Raw genomic sequence first — 14,748 nt, forward strand, 5'->3', positions numbered from 1 at the left:
TTGCAAAAGTTACAAGTTTTGCAGAACAGATGTTTAAAAATCATTTACAAGTTACCTCGACTTTACTCTACTGGGCAATTGTACGAAAATTCATCACACAGTATATTACCACTACGTGGACTTTGCAGGCTGCAAACATGTTTGTTCGTTTTTGATATGTTGAAAAATTCAAAAGCACATTGTAACCTTGTTTTTCCAACTGGTAATCATATGTATAATACACGTCAAGCAAATAACTTACTGCGTTCCAGAGCATCCACTTGTTTGGGACAAATGCGAATCACGTCTTATGGTCCGTCGGTCTATAATGTTTTACCTAACTATCTGAAAGCATTGACAGTCGGTTGCCATTCAAAACTAGATTAAAACAACACTTTAAATCAAAAATCAGTGAATTCTTGTAACTGCCAGATTGTTTTTTCTCTTCTTCTGTTTAAGTTTCTCTTTTTTTTTTTAATTCTTTTTACAAATATCAGATCTACACTCTCCTTATATAAATAAATGTTGTTAAAATAATTATAAATTAAGTATCAACTAATTAATTTTGTGCTATAAGGGATCCCTTCAAAGGAACATCGTTCCACTGGGAAATCCCCAAGTCAAATGTAGTTGTTCCTCGTTTATCACACTCGCTCAAGCTATAGTTATAGATAAGATATTTCTTGAATTGTATTACTTTTTGATATAGTTTTGTTTTTCATAAAAAAATAGTAAAGATGCGTCCACTACCAGGGGGCTCACTCGAGCTTTTTGGTGTGGGGGTGAGTGGAGGGTCGCATTAAAAAAAAAAAAATGTGTGTGTAATCCTCGAGGGATCAAGTCTCCCCATGTCACTGTTGTATACACTAAGCTACATTAATAGAAATATTTATATAACAACCTTATTTGAATAAATAAGTTTGATAGTACCTCATGTATACTATGTGCTGTGAAATTTTGACACGATTTGGTTCAATTTTCACAAAGTTATTGATATTTTTCGGAATCGCCTAAAAGATTTCTGAAAGACTGAAAATAAATCATCAGCCATTAAAAAATAATGCAACACACAATTAAAATCTATTGTAGCCAAAACATTGCCGTCTGTTTTTTGATTCCGAGAAAATGTGGGGGGAACAAGTCTCCCGTATTTGTGTCCCGATTATTGCGGATACAGGCTTTAACAGAACCAATATGGCGCTGTCCACAAACTACGTAGACTCTTTTTTGGCCATTTTAAATACCACCCCCTCCTCCCTTGTAGACTTTTGTCGATTCAAAATTTTCGTAATTTGTGTGAAGCGTAGACTTTATCCAGAGTCCCCATTTATACAGATATTCAAATATTTTGATTAAGATGCTGCATATTAGGGTATTTCCCAACTTTGTTGTATTCAATCAATCATTCATATAAATGTTGATCGTTGCGGGACGGCATGTGGGAGCTTTTTCTTCGTGCTTTTTAAACACTTCCAGCTGTACCATCTGATCATATTCTTTGCATTATTGTTGAAATTTTAAAAACTACCCACATGGAGCTCAGCAGTGCAAAACAAGCGGATCTTCATCTGTTCGCGCAAAAAATACAGTCTGCTTTCCCACTACCACCGCAGCAGCATCACCTCGGTAAGTAAGTACTGCAGCCGCCAACCGGCGCGGCGCGGCGGCGTGAGGTACTTCTCGAGCGCAACCACTTGGAGCATCGCGTTGAGTTTGTCGCAAGCCACCGAGTGGTACGGTCGTGTCTCTTCTCTAGAGTAAGTCGAGGTAAAAACTCACGCGCGGGCGCACTAACAGACGCGCAACGTTTTCGTCTGTTCGAAGTTCAAATTGTGCAAGGGTTCCGATCAATCCCGGCACAAAAAAACACGGATCAGTGTTTTGTTGCTGCTTTCAATTATCATCCAGCTGGTAATGGTTTAAGCATCTTTGATCCTCCGGGGTGGGACTGTGGCGGAGATGACCGGAAAGTGTGTTAATTGAAACGATCGTTGGGAGTGTTTCCGGCTGGTTTAGTGAGTGGGACTCAACGATGGAGTATGGCTAACTAAATACGGAGAAGAAAGTGTTATGCCATGCGGCGAGTGCTCGGTGTGAGTTCGCTTCCAATTGCAGAGTTCGTTGATCCATCCGTTGGCAATTTGCGCGAGGGATTGCGGTGCTCGTGGGGTTGGGTCAGTGGTGCATGCGGAGTTTTGCATATGTGATGTAGAGTGTTATGTTTCGATTTGTGAAATGTTCTGTTGTATGATGAAAATGGGATACGTTTTAGTTTTCCGGAACAAAGCTTTGGGAGCTTCAGGTCATTAGAAATTGTGCTTTCGAAAATAGTTAGGCAGCATGTTGATTTTCTTGACAAAATGTCATTATTTGAATGCATTCAACTATTCTAAATAATTGTACACTTAGAATCCGTTGTATATGTGTGTCAATCTCAATGATAGTTACTACAGTTATGTGGATTTATGTTGAGAAAAGATCAAGAATTCAACAAATCAGAAAATTAAAAAAAAGATATCTACATATAACCCTCTGCCGTATGCCTGAGATACAGATACCGTAAACCGGGGTCAAATTGATCAGCGGGGTGACATTGATCATTCGTGGACTAAATTGTAGTTCCATATCAGCAATTTCTACACATCGCTATGATCATCATTACCTCATCTAGTTCATAGATGTCTAGTAGGCCTGTCCACCTTTTCAAAAATGTTCTCTGATTCTCAAGACCACCCCCATATTTTGATCGGTATCAAAAGAAGTAACTGGTCAAAATTTCAGCCAAATCCATTGAAATTAAGAGGTTCATCAAAACAATTTTGTGTTTTTCGACTATTTTTGAACTTTAAAAAATCATAACTACACTAATACTTGTCAAAATTTAATTCTTTCAGTACAAATTGAAAGCTATACATGTTTGCTACAAGTTCTCGGAACAACGTGTGCCAATAAAATTGTAGGAAAAATGTGTAATTATCACATTTGTAATCAGAAAAACCTGAAAAGGTTGATTTTTTGATAGATTTCGTTCTGGAACACCCAAATATACGTAATAAGTTGAATTTTTCAAAACGGCATCATATTCCCCAATGTTTTTTGGTTATTTGCTTCTTTGATACCAATGCTGTAGGAGTTGAGCAAAAATTTCAAAAATTCGTGAAAGCCAAAACAAGCTTTTCGGGTGCAATCACGCTTTGGCGCGCAAAAAGTGGCATCGCGTCAGCAGCACTGATATGATAGCCAACACCTGTCATAACGCTTGTTTGTTATCACCCGTGGTAGGAGGTAGCCAAGGCAAACTACAAGGAAGCAAAGCTACTACGTTCAGTACAATTTCGCGCCACAGCGTGATTGCCTCCAAAAAGCTAGTTTTTAGGCCACATTTGGCTTTCCCGAATTTTAATATTTATTGCTCAACTCCTACAGCATTGGTGTCAAAGAAGCAAATAACCAAAAAACATGAGAGAATATGATGTCGTTTTAAAATATCAAACTTATTATGTATATTAGGGTGTTTCAGAGCAAAATATATCAAAAAAACATCTTTTTAAGGTTTTTCTGATTACAAATGTGATAATTACACATGTTTCCTTCAATTTTAATGGCACACGTTGTTCGGAGAAGTTTTAGCAAACAAGTATAGCTTTCAATTTCTGCCAAAAGAATTGAGATTTGACAAGTTTTAGTGTAGTTATGATTTTTTGAAGTTCAAAAAAAGTCGAAAAACACAAAATTTATTTGATGCACTTCTCAATTTCAATAGATATGGCTGAAATTTTGACCAGTTATTTCTTTTAGGATGCCAATCAAAATATGGGGGTGGACTTGAGAATCAGAGAACGTTTTTGAAAAGATGGACAGGCCTAATGTGTAGGGATGTGTGTGGATTTTTCAGTTTTTAGAAAAAGTTAGTCTTGTATGGCTTTTCTAAGGGTTTTTCAATTAGTTTCTTACATAACCGACGTCGTTGGTACTAAACAATCGTCATTTTCAAATTTAAATTTGCAATTTAACAGCCAAGTTCATTAGTTGTAAGAGTTTTGACGAGTTATTCGTGTTCAGAAGATCAATATTCAGTGGGGAGATAATTTTATATTCTTACTGATGTTCAATTGTGTGTTGATCAATTTCGGCCCAAAGTAGCATTTTTTTTGAAGTTGTTTAGCTTTAGTTTTAAATTTGTTCAACAAAACTCTGTCACGTAGTTTCATGCTACAATGGTTAGCTGCAAAAATTGTTTGGAAATGATAAATTTGACCCCCAATTACGGTACTTTGGTTTGTGCAGATTCTAAGTAAACATTTTACGACAATATATGACATTGCGGTAACATATTGATTTGTGGTTCCAAAAGATTGATTTGATATGTGAACGCCATACAAATAAGCTGTTCGACATATGTAATGTATCCAACCATTTTTTTGGAAGTACATGTTATGCAACTTACCCAAAAAGTGCGTTCAAAATTTTATTGTTAATACTGAGATTGAATCACTGGTTTAATCGTTGAATTGTTACCAATATTTAAACATCAGAACTTTTATTGGGAAACTACCTACAAAGGAATCTGTGAAATTTTGTGGACTAACATAGGCACAAAATTTAAATAAATTTAGCTTGAAAATTAGTTTTGCATCTTTTATAACGAAATACTAAAGCAACAGTTTAAAAAAGTGATTGCTTAAGCGTTGGATTCTTTGGGGTGAGAGATGAACCAGCCACGGGCTGAAAATCTCGACAATAAAGCTATAATAACAATACTTATTCTTTGGAGGTATGCACTATCCAGATTATTGCACAATATGGATATCCTCCCAAAAATGAGTCAATACCCAAAAAGTAGCCGGAAATGATTGATTGATTGATTTGTCTTTATTTAAGAGACTTTCAGCCCTTGGCTGGTTCGTCTCTCCGGAAATGAGTATTTTAAATATTTTTCGTAGTTTATATAGTGTATTTTAGCTCGAACTGTTATTTCATCGATTTAACTGTCATTCCAGAATTGCAATAAGAAAAATCCTATCTTGTGGTTATAAATTCAATATTTGAAGTGCTTGAAATCGTTCGAATGATCATCCAGTGGTAATTGGAGAATAAATACCGATAAACTTCTTTAGATCAATAAAATGTTGTTGTGAAGTGACAGATGACATTTCTGGCGCATAACAACTTTGCTAAACATTAAAGTTGCTTTTTCATATCGGATTTGAAATAAGAACTTTATTTCAAACTAACTTGGTTTCTGTTAAGCTAAAAGTTGTAGCGGTGAGTCTACACCGAATGTCTCCACTGGTCTCGATCGAGGCGCATGCTTTCTCTACTGGTCTCGGTCCTGGGTCAATCTTTTGTAGTTGCCCTGAACGTTTAGAGCCCTTAGGTCCTCTTCAACTGCAACAAGCGAACGTGTGCACGGCCTTCCACGAAGCCGACGACCCATTTCTGATTGTCTGCTGAATACCTCCGGCATACGAGCTACGTGCCCAGTCCACCGCAGCCTGCCGTGTTTTATTCGCTGCGTTAGCAATATCCAGCTCTTTGTATACTTGATATAATAAATAGTTCATGTGACACCGCCAGATGACGTCCAACAGTTTACTGCCCAGTATTGTTCGAAGGTTACAAAGGATCTGCGACTGATTTCTCTCAACTACCATGATTCATGGCCGCATAAAGCGAAAAGAATTTTATCTTTGTTTGCAGCCTACGGGACTTCATCTGATTTAGCAAACCAAAAAAGGCGCGGTTCGCGGTTCGAAACCCGTCTTCTCACCTCGCGGGTTACCCGTATAATTTCGCACATCACTATACATAGTACCAAGATAAACAATCGTGTACTTGGTCATTATGGTGTAAATCGTAAGTCCAATCCTCGCAGTCTCCCTCAAGAGGTAAGAATTCCTCTTCCACGGCCCGACGATCGATCTCGAAGATGTCGATATCGTCCACGAATCCCAGGAGCATATGCGACTGCGTGGAAATAGTTCCGCTTCTTTGCACACCTGCTCTCCTTATCGCTCCTTCCAGTGCCATGTTGAACAGTTAGTTCGAGAGAGCATCGCCCTGCTTTAGTCCGTCTAAGGCAGGTGTTTTCATACTTTTTAGTTTTCTGGAAAAAAAAAATATAATAAATAGAAATCAGGAACGAAGAAAGTCAATGGAACAACTATGGGGCAGTTCATAAACCACGTAGACCAAAATTTGGCCGTCTAAGACCCCCCCCTCCGCTTTATAGACTTTTGTCCATACAAAAATTTTGAAATTTGTGTGGAGCGTAGACTTTACCAGATCCCCCCCTCCCCCAAAAAGTCCACGTGGTTTATGAACGGCCCCTATTGAAAAGTGTTCCAATGAATTGTGAGAAAATCTGTCATAATTCTCGCCAAAGTTTCACGTTGATTTAATAGGATATCTTGTCAGCAATTTTAATACAATTTGCTCAAAAGGTCGTCGAGGATATCCTCTTTATTATATATTCGGTAAATATTAGTCAGTGTAGACGTAGATTGTCCATTTCCCGGTCAATTTTCATGTCCAGGGATTCGGTACAATATATACTGAGCTAAATCCGGGATTTCAGAATTTACATAATTTCAATAAAAACCCAGAAAATTGACTTTATTCTTCTGTCCAGTTTAAATAGTATAGGAGGGCACTACCCAATGGGTAGAAATCTACTTTGACATATGCGTTAATTTCCGTCATGTAAGATCGGAAAAAGCCAATAATTACAGATACTACAACTCACCTTTGCCCATGGCTCATCAAATGTAGACTATCAATAGCTAGAATAGTTACGCGAAATTTCTCGTTTCAATTGCACTCCACTTACGAGTTTAATTTTTTTTTCTCGTTTTGTGTACGACGAAGGCAACGGCACCAAAGCAGCAGCTAGCCCAAACTTTTTGCAATAACTCAGTCAATTTTGGATCAATTGACATAAAATTTTGTACACTGGGAGACACGGGTAGTACTGTTCGTGTACGAAAAATCAAGTCAATAAGGTCAAAATTGACTGAGTTATAGCAAAAAATCTACCCGTGGTAAAAAAAAAGAATCGGATGTAGTATGAATGAAATGAAAAGTCCAACGATATCATCTTATAGTTCAGATCTACTTTTCAGATAATGATCGTTTTTTTTATTACCGTACGGGATTGGTCCGAAGGGTCGCAGATTTTCATGAAACTTTTTCCACAGGCAGGGCTCATGGATATTAGAGTAGGTCATCGTTTATATGGAAAAATGAAAAATTCAATGGTACCCCATCAGATCAAAGCTTTTTTGATCCCATTTCAGGACCCAAATAAGCGTGTAAAATTTGAGCACGATCGGTTATGTCTACGTTTTGCGCATCGCGTTTAAAGTTTGTATGGGATTTTACATGGGAAAACACACTTTTTTGCATTTCTTTCATGACAAGCTCGATTTTTTCTAAAACCATGTAACCGATAAAGTGAAAACATAGCCTAGGGTGTCCTGAAAAACTTTGTCGAAGACCGCGAAGTGATCAGATGCTTATGAAAAAAGTTATAGCGTTGGCATTGCTTGGCGAAACAACATGATTTTGTTGCTATTGTTATTCCTTCACATGTTAAAACATAAACACATGCATGCGGTTCGTTGGTTATAACTATTTTCACAAGCATCGGATCGCTTCGCGGTCTTCAACTAAGTTTTTCAGAACATCCTAGGCTATATCGTATCGGTTAAAAAGTTTCAGACACACTTTTTCAACTTATGACAAAAAAGCAAAAATGGTACGCTTTCCCATATAAAATCCCATACAAAATTCAATTGCAATGCGCAAAGTATAGACGCAACCGATCGTGCTCAAATTTTGCACAGATACTCAGGACCCGAAATGGATCCAAAAAAGCTTTGATCTGAGAAAACGGTTCCGATGACCCACACTCATGGATATATTGAGAAAAATCAGAGTCGTATATTTTCCCGAAAAGCTCAGGTGGAAATTCTTTATTTTCCCCTGACACTACTTACTTTGAAAAATCATAACTCAAGAACGAAGCATCATAGAAACAAAGTTTTTTATTAGAAAATGAAAGCAAATATTCTTAGAAATCCAAAAAAAGTATGAATTGGAAAAAGTTTTCCACAAAATTTTACACAGCTGAGAAAATTCGTAAAGAAAAGCCGGAAAAACAATGTCCGAACTCGTAAAAAATATCAAATAAAATATTTTTGAGGAGGTTATTTCATAAGCTTTAATCGCTGAAATTTTTGGAATGTTATTTTTTTTCGTTTTTGAGTTATGGCCAATTTTGTCGAAATGTGTCATATAAGCTTTTTCTTTGAAAAATCGTAACTCAAGAACGAAGCATCGTGGAAACATTTTTTTTCTAGAAAATGAAAGCAAATTTTCTTAGAAATAAAAAAAAAATATGAAAAGGAAAAGGTTTTCCACAAAATTTTCCACCGTTGAGGCAATATATAAAGAAAGGCCGGAAAAACTAAGCCCGAACTCGCGGGAAATTTTCAAAAAAATATTTTCGAGAAGGTAGTTTTATAAGCTTTCATGGATGAAATTTTTGGAACGCACTTGTTTTTCGTTCTACACCGGGGCAAGTTGAAACGGGTGTGGCAAACGGAAACATCGGGTTAACATGATGTTTTCTAATGATGGTAAACAGCACGAATGCCAAAACACATAGTTTTTGATTCAAACAATATTCCGGCGAATGAAAAATTTCCAAATTGTATTGAAAACTGTTTCAAAACTTCGTGTTTCATCTTTATAACAGTATCTATCTCGAGCTGGCCAGAAAACCTGAAAGAATACCTCCAAAATTCTTGTCAGTAGCATGCCAAAATTGCATGGAATTTGTCATTAATCTCTCTTCTCCTGAAACCCAGTGATAGTGTTGGGAAAATATTATCAAAAACCTTGCGAACTCGTTAGAAATGTGGTAAAAATGATTTAATAATTTGACAGTAATATCGATATGAATGTACAAGATCTCACTCAGCATTCCGGAGGATCATGTTGGAACATTTCGAAATATATTCTCAGCAAGAAAATATGTAATCCATGTCGAAATACAGGTTTTCGCGTAGTGAGGGGCTCCGACAAGTAATGAAAAAAGCAGTGTAACTATTATAATGATATCTGTTCGATAGTCAGGGAGCGTCTTACTGGTTCTTTCTTACTTTGGACTCCTTCCAGTTTATCGCGAATAATTTACACATCCAGTTACTTGGAATACAATCTTTATTCGCGCCCGGTCTGTATCATGGACGATCAAATACTGAATACAGCTAAATACACAAAGAATCTATATCTCTAACTTTACAGTGGGTTTCTCGTATGTAGGAATATTATAAACAAATCTGGCGTGAACAATATCAGTGTGGGATTAACTGTCACAACGATATGTGGATGCGTCAGGAAGTCATGAAAACCCTCCAGCGTTTTAAACAAACCTCAAGTTGCATTGTTTGACAACAATGAACAGGTGCATCACGAAGCCATTCATTTGAATTCTGCGATTCAATCTTCCGATTGCATCGTTCGTTCAACAATAGCTCGAGGTTCACTCTCCACCTGATAGCCACCATTATTTTGTCTGTCAGCAAGTTTCAATGACGGTCATTGTATAAGGCGCTGTATTTCTCCGCTGGCCATTGACTGTTTCGTAAAATCTCCGCATATCATTTTGTTCCATATTCTGTTGCACCTGAGCAATAACAATGTCTTCATGGCATTTTTCTTATTTGCAGTGGATTCGTTTTTCGGTTACTCTTGCGACATCAGCATCTGACTTCTGTCAACATTTTGTTTTTGTCCGTTACCCACAGTCGGACTACACGGTAAAAAATCTGCACTGTGATATAAACTGATTGGCACTTGAATTCGCACTACTGTTCAATCAGTTTGTTATCAATTACATATCATTTGACAAAGAACATCCAATGCCTCTTCAATTTGAATGTAACTTCACATCAATTCGTTGTTGACAATGTTTTGATTTCAAAACAAAAATTAAAAAAAATGTGTACAGCCGCACCCAGATTCGATACCAGGACCTTTAGATTCACGATCAACTATTTTACCACTACACTGATTCACATCTGTTATAGAGGTGTGAATCGAAGCGAAGCACTTTCTACCGCCTGTCATCTATATTTACTTTCATGCCCAAAACAGTCATTACCAAATCAACAACTTTTCACTTTGGATCGTATTGCTTTTTACAGTAGTGGAAATCGAAGGGATTTTCTGTTGATTTCTCTGGTGGGTTTGTTTTGGTCCTCAAATCAACACTGACAGCATTGCGATCTCAAAGGAAAAGCACTTCTGATCATGTTGATTACGACATTGAATAGTTAAAGGATTTTTCCCTTACATCTAGCGTGCAGAATTTTTACCGTGTACCCGTTCCGGTCGTCTTTGATCAGTTTCGATCACCTCCCGCACTACTTATCCGCTTATCCGCTCGCCCAGCTCCTAGCTTCTGATTATACAGGCTGTCGATCGTAAAATGTAGACGTAAATAGAATCGGCCAAAGAAACATGGTCATAATAAAAGATTTGAGTGCATGTCACCATGATCACGGTGTGATTGAAAGCCAAACAGTCAAAACAATTAATCATAAACTCCACCCTGATAGTGCCCAACGGTGTCCAAAAATAATGTTCCATCAAAACTTCATATCTGATCTGATTATAACTGGGATTATCCGGTGCCGTCGCCAATGGAAATCCCTAACTTTTTCCCGCGCGACCACCCAGCATCCTACTTAAGCGACCACAATGACGCCAAAAACTTACTGTCACAGAAGATTGCGCGTCTGGACAAGGTCACGACTTGGTTTTTTTTGCACAATGCGCTCATTCATCACTCAAACTCGTCGTCGACAATATCACTTTCATCCAGCTCCACCACCGTACAAGGTAATGGTAATGCAGGTTCCGGTCTGTCTCCCGCCGTCCGAAATTACTGTCAATCAAAATTTCTCCTTCGCTCGCCACGCCGCCGCGCTGTTAAGAAACTGAAACCACTTTAAGAGCAACAGCTTCATAAAGGTATTCAGTGCCGTGCGTTTAAAAGCACATGCTTATGCCTACGTGTGTTTGTTCTCCAACATTATTATTTTTTCGGTCAATATTACAACAACCGAACGGTGCACGACACTTTCTCTTGTGTGCCGAAATACAGCACAGTTTAGCAACATCAACAGTGAGGGGGTTCGGCACGGTCTTTATAGGGGCGGTAAGAGAGATAAATGGGCAATCTGAGTACAGGAGATTGAATCATCATTGTTTGACACACTGCAGTAAACTTAATCGGTTTTCACACGAATTATCATCATTATTTATTGTCAGTTGTCTTTTTTGGTGGAATGAGGTATTTCGGTTGCATCCCATGTGGTATTGAAAGTCGATGACTATTGACACGGATTTCTAGAGTTTCGTATCTTATCTCTAGACCAACATGTGAAAATGGCATAACAACCATTACGAATTTCTACGTTTTCCATTCATCCTAGGTGTATGTTCAATTATTCATGAAATCTTTTACCAGTGGGGTAAAGTGGAGTAAGATGCCACTTTTCAAACTTACAATGATAGCCTCATTTGTTGCACAGTACGAACAATATCTGTAAATTTATAACGAACTGAATGTAACAAATTGACCTCCATCGTGTTCGACAGAAATTTTTGTGTGATCTTAAACTTACACTGCTGATTGATGAGAAAAGTGCTAATTATAGCACCAACATTTCAGAGAAACTTAAAAACATCTCAACACGAGAATCGAACTCAGATCTTTTGAGTGAGAGTCTTCACCTAACCCCTCTAGGCCCAGCCAACCACATATCGTAAATCATTGTGTGGAAAAATCGTATATTTTCATATATTGAATCAGAATTGTATAATAATATGTATATTTGTTGGCAATGATTGCGTAAAATCGCATTTCATGCCAAATTAAATTTGAATTGCGATTTTGTTTCATAGTCGTCTCCGATCATAAAAGGTGCGAGATACTATGGGTAGGATCGCACAGAATCGGATAGAATCGTGAAAAAACATACATTCTTAGTGTCAAGCTGCAAGTTCGCTAGCATCGTATATATGATTTCTTTGAATCGTGGAAATCGTCGCTTCACATCGTATATGAATCTGCTAAATCGAGCTTGCTACCTAAAGGTATGGTGAAAATCGGTAAAATCGTATACAACTATAACAATGTTGTATATTAATCGTTTGCGTCACATTTGCGCCGTATACGAAGTGAATGAAATCGTAGAAATCGTATATTCATTTTTACAGTCGCATATGATTGTTACTGCACTTATAATAGTCAAATCTTGATCTCTGAAATCGTAAATGGTTTTGTTTACATATTTGTATGATGGAGAAAAAGAAAAAATGGTATTCATCACAAATTTGTATTTTTGTTGTAGTTGACACATTCCAACCATGGTAGCAATAATGTCAACCAATATAGGTTTTCATACTAGCAGATGACTTACAATAAGTGATGTATTGATTTCAACAACGATGTGAATTCCGGGCCTCTTGCACGTCACCACTTTTGGTGTCACTCAATGCACAACAACAACGCTCCCACCACAAGTCTCGCACCGTATCATGCTAATTTTTATTTGTTTCATGCCATTCACTTTGAACTCTCTATTTTCTACTTGGCAATATAGCCAATAGAGATAACGCGCAGTTCTCAATCAAAGGACCTAAGTTCGATTCCCACTGAACACCATTTGGTTTTTTTTATTTGGAAATTTTGAGTCGTATATTGATACTCTCAATCATAATAAGATCATGCATTATCGTATATTTAGACGGATAAGATAGGCGAAATCGTAGAAATTTTTCGAGAAATCGTAAATTATGTTGGATGGAATCGCAGTAATCGTATATATGTTTCGATATGGCCTCCACTTTAGTATGTATATGCCTGTTTCGTGCATGCAATACGATTTCTTTGGTGCTATATATGTGTGACTATATCAGTTGCAATTTCGATATAGCAACCAAATTGCTGGCTGGGGGCTGTCTCACCAAGCTGAAGAGATGGCAATCAAAGATAAACATCTTCCACCATAAACGAACAAACTGCTACACCGCTTCGGCCTCAGAGAGAGAGCCGTCCCCGTAACGAGGCAGTCGAAATAACAATCCGATTAGCTGACGACTGAGCGTGGCTGTCCTCGTTTACGTTACTGCATGTAAATTTCAAGCGAAGATGTCTCAAAATCTGTAAACAATACGCTTACGCATGATTGGCTGATTACTGAGTGGACAGCATCATCTCACGGTGAATGGCTGTAATTTAGATTTCTTTCTGTGTAGAATTTCAAAGTGGTAACATCAACCAAACAATATTTGTTTGGTACTTCCCTAGAAATATCAACGAAACTAATGGGTATTCGTCGATTTTGAGTGATTTCAAAAACTAATTCGTAAAAAGAAGTGGTGAAAAAAGGCCATTTGCCATGGGGCAAAATGTAATCTTTTTAAAACATTCAAAAGTTATGTCCATCATTTTTCGGATTTTTCATACTTTTCCCCCTCTCTGCTATGCTTTTTCGTTTGCCTAATAAATGGAGTGTAACACTACATTCCCCCTCTCTTTTTAACCATAGTCGGCATATTTGAAAGATCCCAAACATGGATAATGTAGCCATAAATAACCATGCACCTTCATATGTTTCTCATGTTTAAGGTTTTCTGAAAACTATCTTGAGCATAAGTCATCAAATCTACATGCATAACTTGTGTGCTTGAATGATTGAATGAAAGCCATGCTTACACAGCCTCATGCAACTGTGTGCTCCAAGGGCGTAGCCTGCTTTACGGTCAGGGGGGGCAAGCATCTTTAGAAAATTTGTACCTACTAGCTTTTATAACTAAACGCAATACGATGAAAATGTATAGCGGTGACCAATTTTAGATTAAGGATTTTTATTTACTCGTGCATTATTTTGCTCTGAGTTTGTCGCTAATGTCTACAAAATATTCATGAGAAAATATAGCTGAGCTATTTTGGAAATTACGAACTCTTTTGAGGACTAACCTAGAATTTCCTGGGTCCTGTATGAGTCATTTTTAAATTGTCTTCCAATACTATTCACTGAAGGAATTGTTCCAAAAATTCTTGAAATAATTAAAAAAAAACATCAGGTTATCCTGGAGAAGTTCGTGGGTACATCCCTAAAAAGATTTCTGGAATTTCCGGAGGAACTCCTGAATGAATTTTTGAAAAAAAATCCTTTGAGAAATTCCTGGAGCAATCCTGGAAGACTTTCTGAATAAATCCCTGAAGAAACACCTGGATGAACCCCTAGAGCAGTTCCTACAGGAATGCCTTGAGGAATCCCTGGAAGAATTTCTGAAAGTATACCTGGAGGAATTCCTGTATAAATTATGGGAGAAATACCTAGAGAAATATCTAAAGAGATCTCATGAGGAAATCCTAGAAGACATCCAAGATAAATTTCTGGAGGATTCCTTGGAGAAAATTCTGGAGAAATTCTTGGAGGAATTCCGCGAGGTATCCCTAGAACATTTTCAGAAGAAATCTTTTGAGGAATTCCTAGAGAAAATCTTAGAGAAATTTCAGAAGGAATCCTTGGAGAAATTCTTTAAGAAATCTCTGAAGAAATTCCTGGAGGAATCCCTGAAACAATTCCTGAGAAAATCTTTAGAGAGAATCCTGGAGGAATGCCTGGAGAAACTTCTGAACAAATGCCCGGCGTAATTCCTGGAATAATTCTTGGATGAGACCCA

At 37.5% G+C, this 14,748-nt stretch overlaps 1 protein-coding gene across 3 annotated transcripts in view; it reads left to right on the forward strand.

Moving 5' to 3' along the window:
• Positions 1-1,615: 1,615 nt before the first annotated feature.
• Positions 1,616-14,748, forward strand: part of LOC134288911 (uncharacterized) — a 44,799-nt gene continuing 31,666 nt past the window's right edge. For all 3 annotated transcript variants that reach the window (XM_062854842.1, XM_062854843.1, XM_062854844.1), the window contains exon 1: positions 1,616-1,890. The gene's annotated coding sequence lies outside the window, so the exon portion shown is untranslated. The remainder of the gene's footprint in view (positions 1,891-14,748) is intronic.

The sequence above is a fragment of the Aedes albopictus genome, chromosome 2 (assembly GCF_035046485.1).
Source record: "Aedes albopictus strain Foshan chromosome 2, AalbF5, whole genome shotgun sequence".
NCBI classification, from domain to species: domain Eukaryota; kingdom Metazoa; phylum Arthropoda; class Insecta; order Diptera; family Culicidae; genus Aedes; species Aedes albopictus.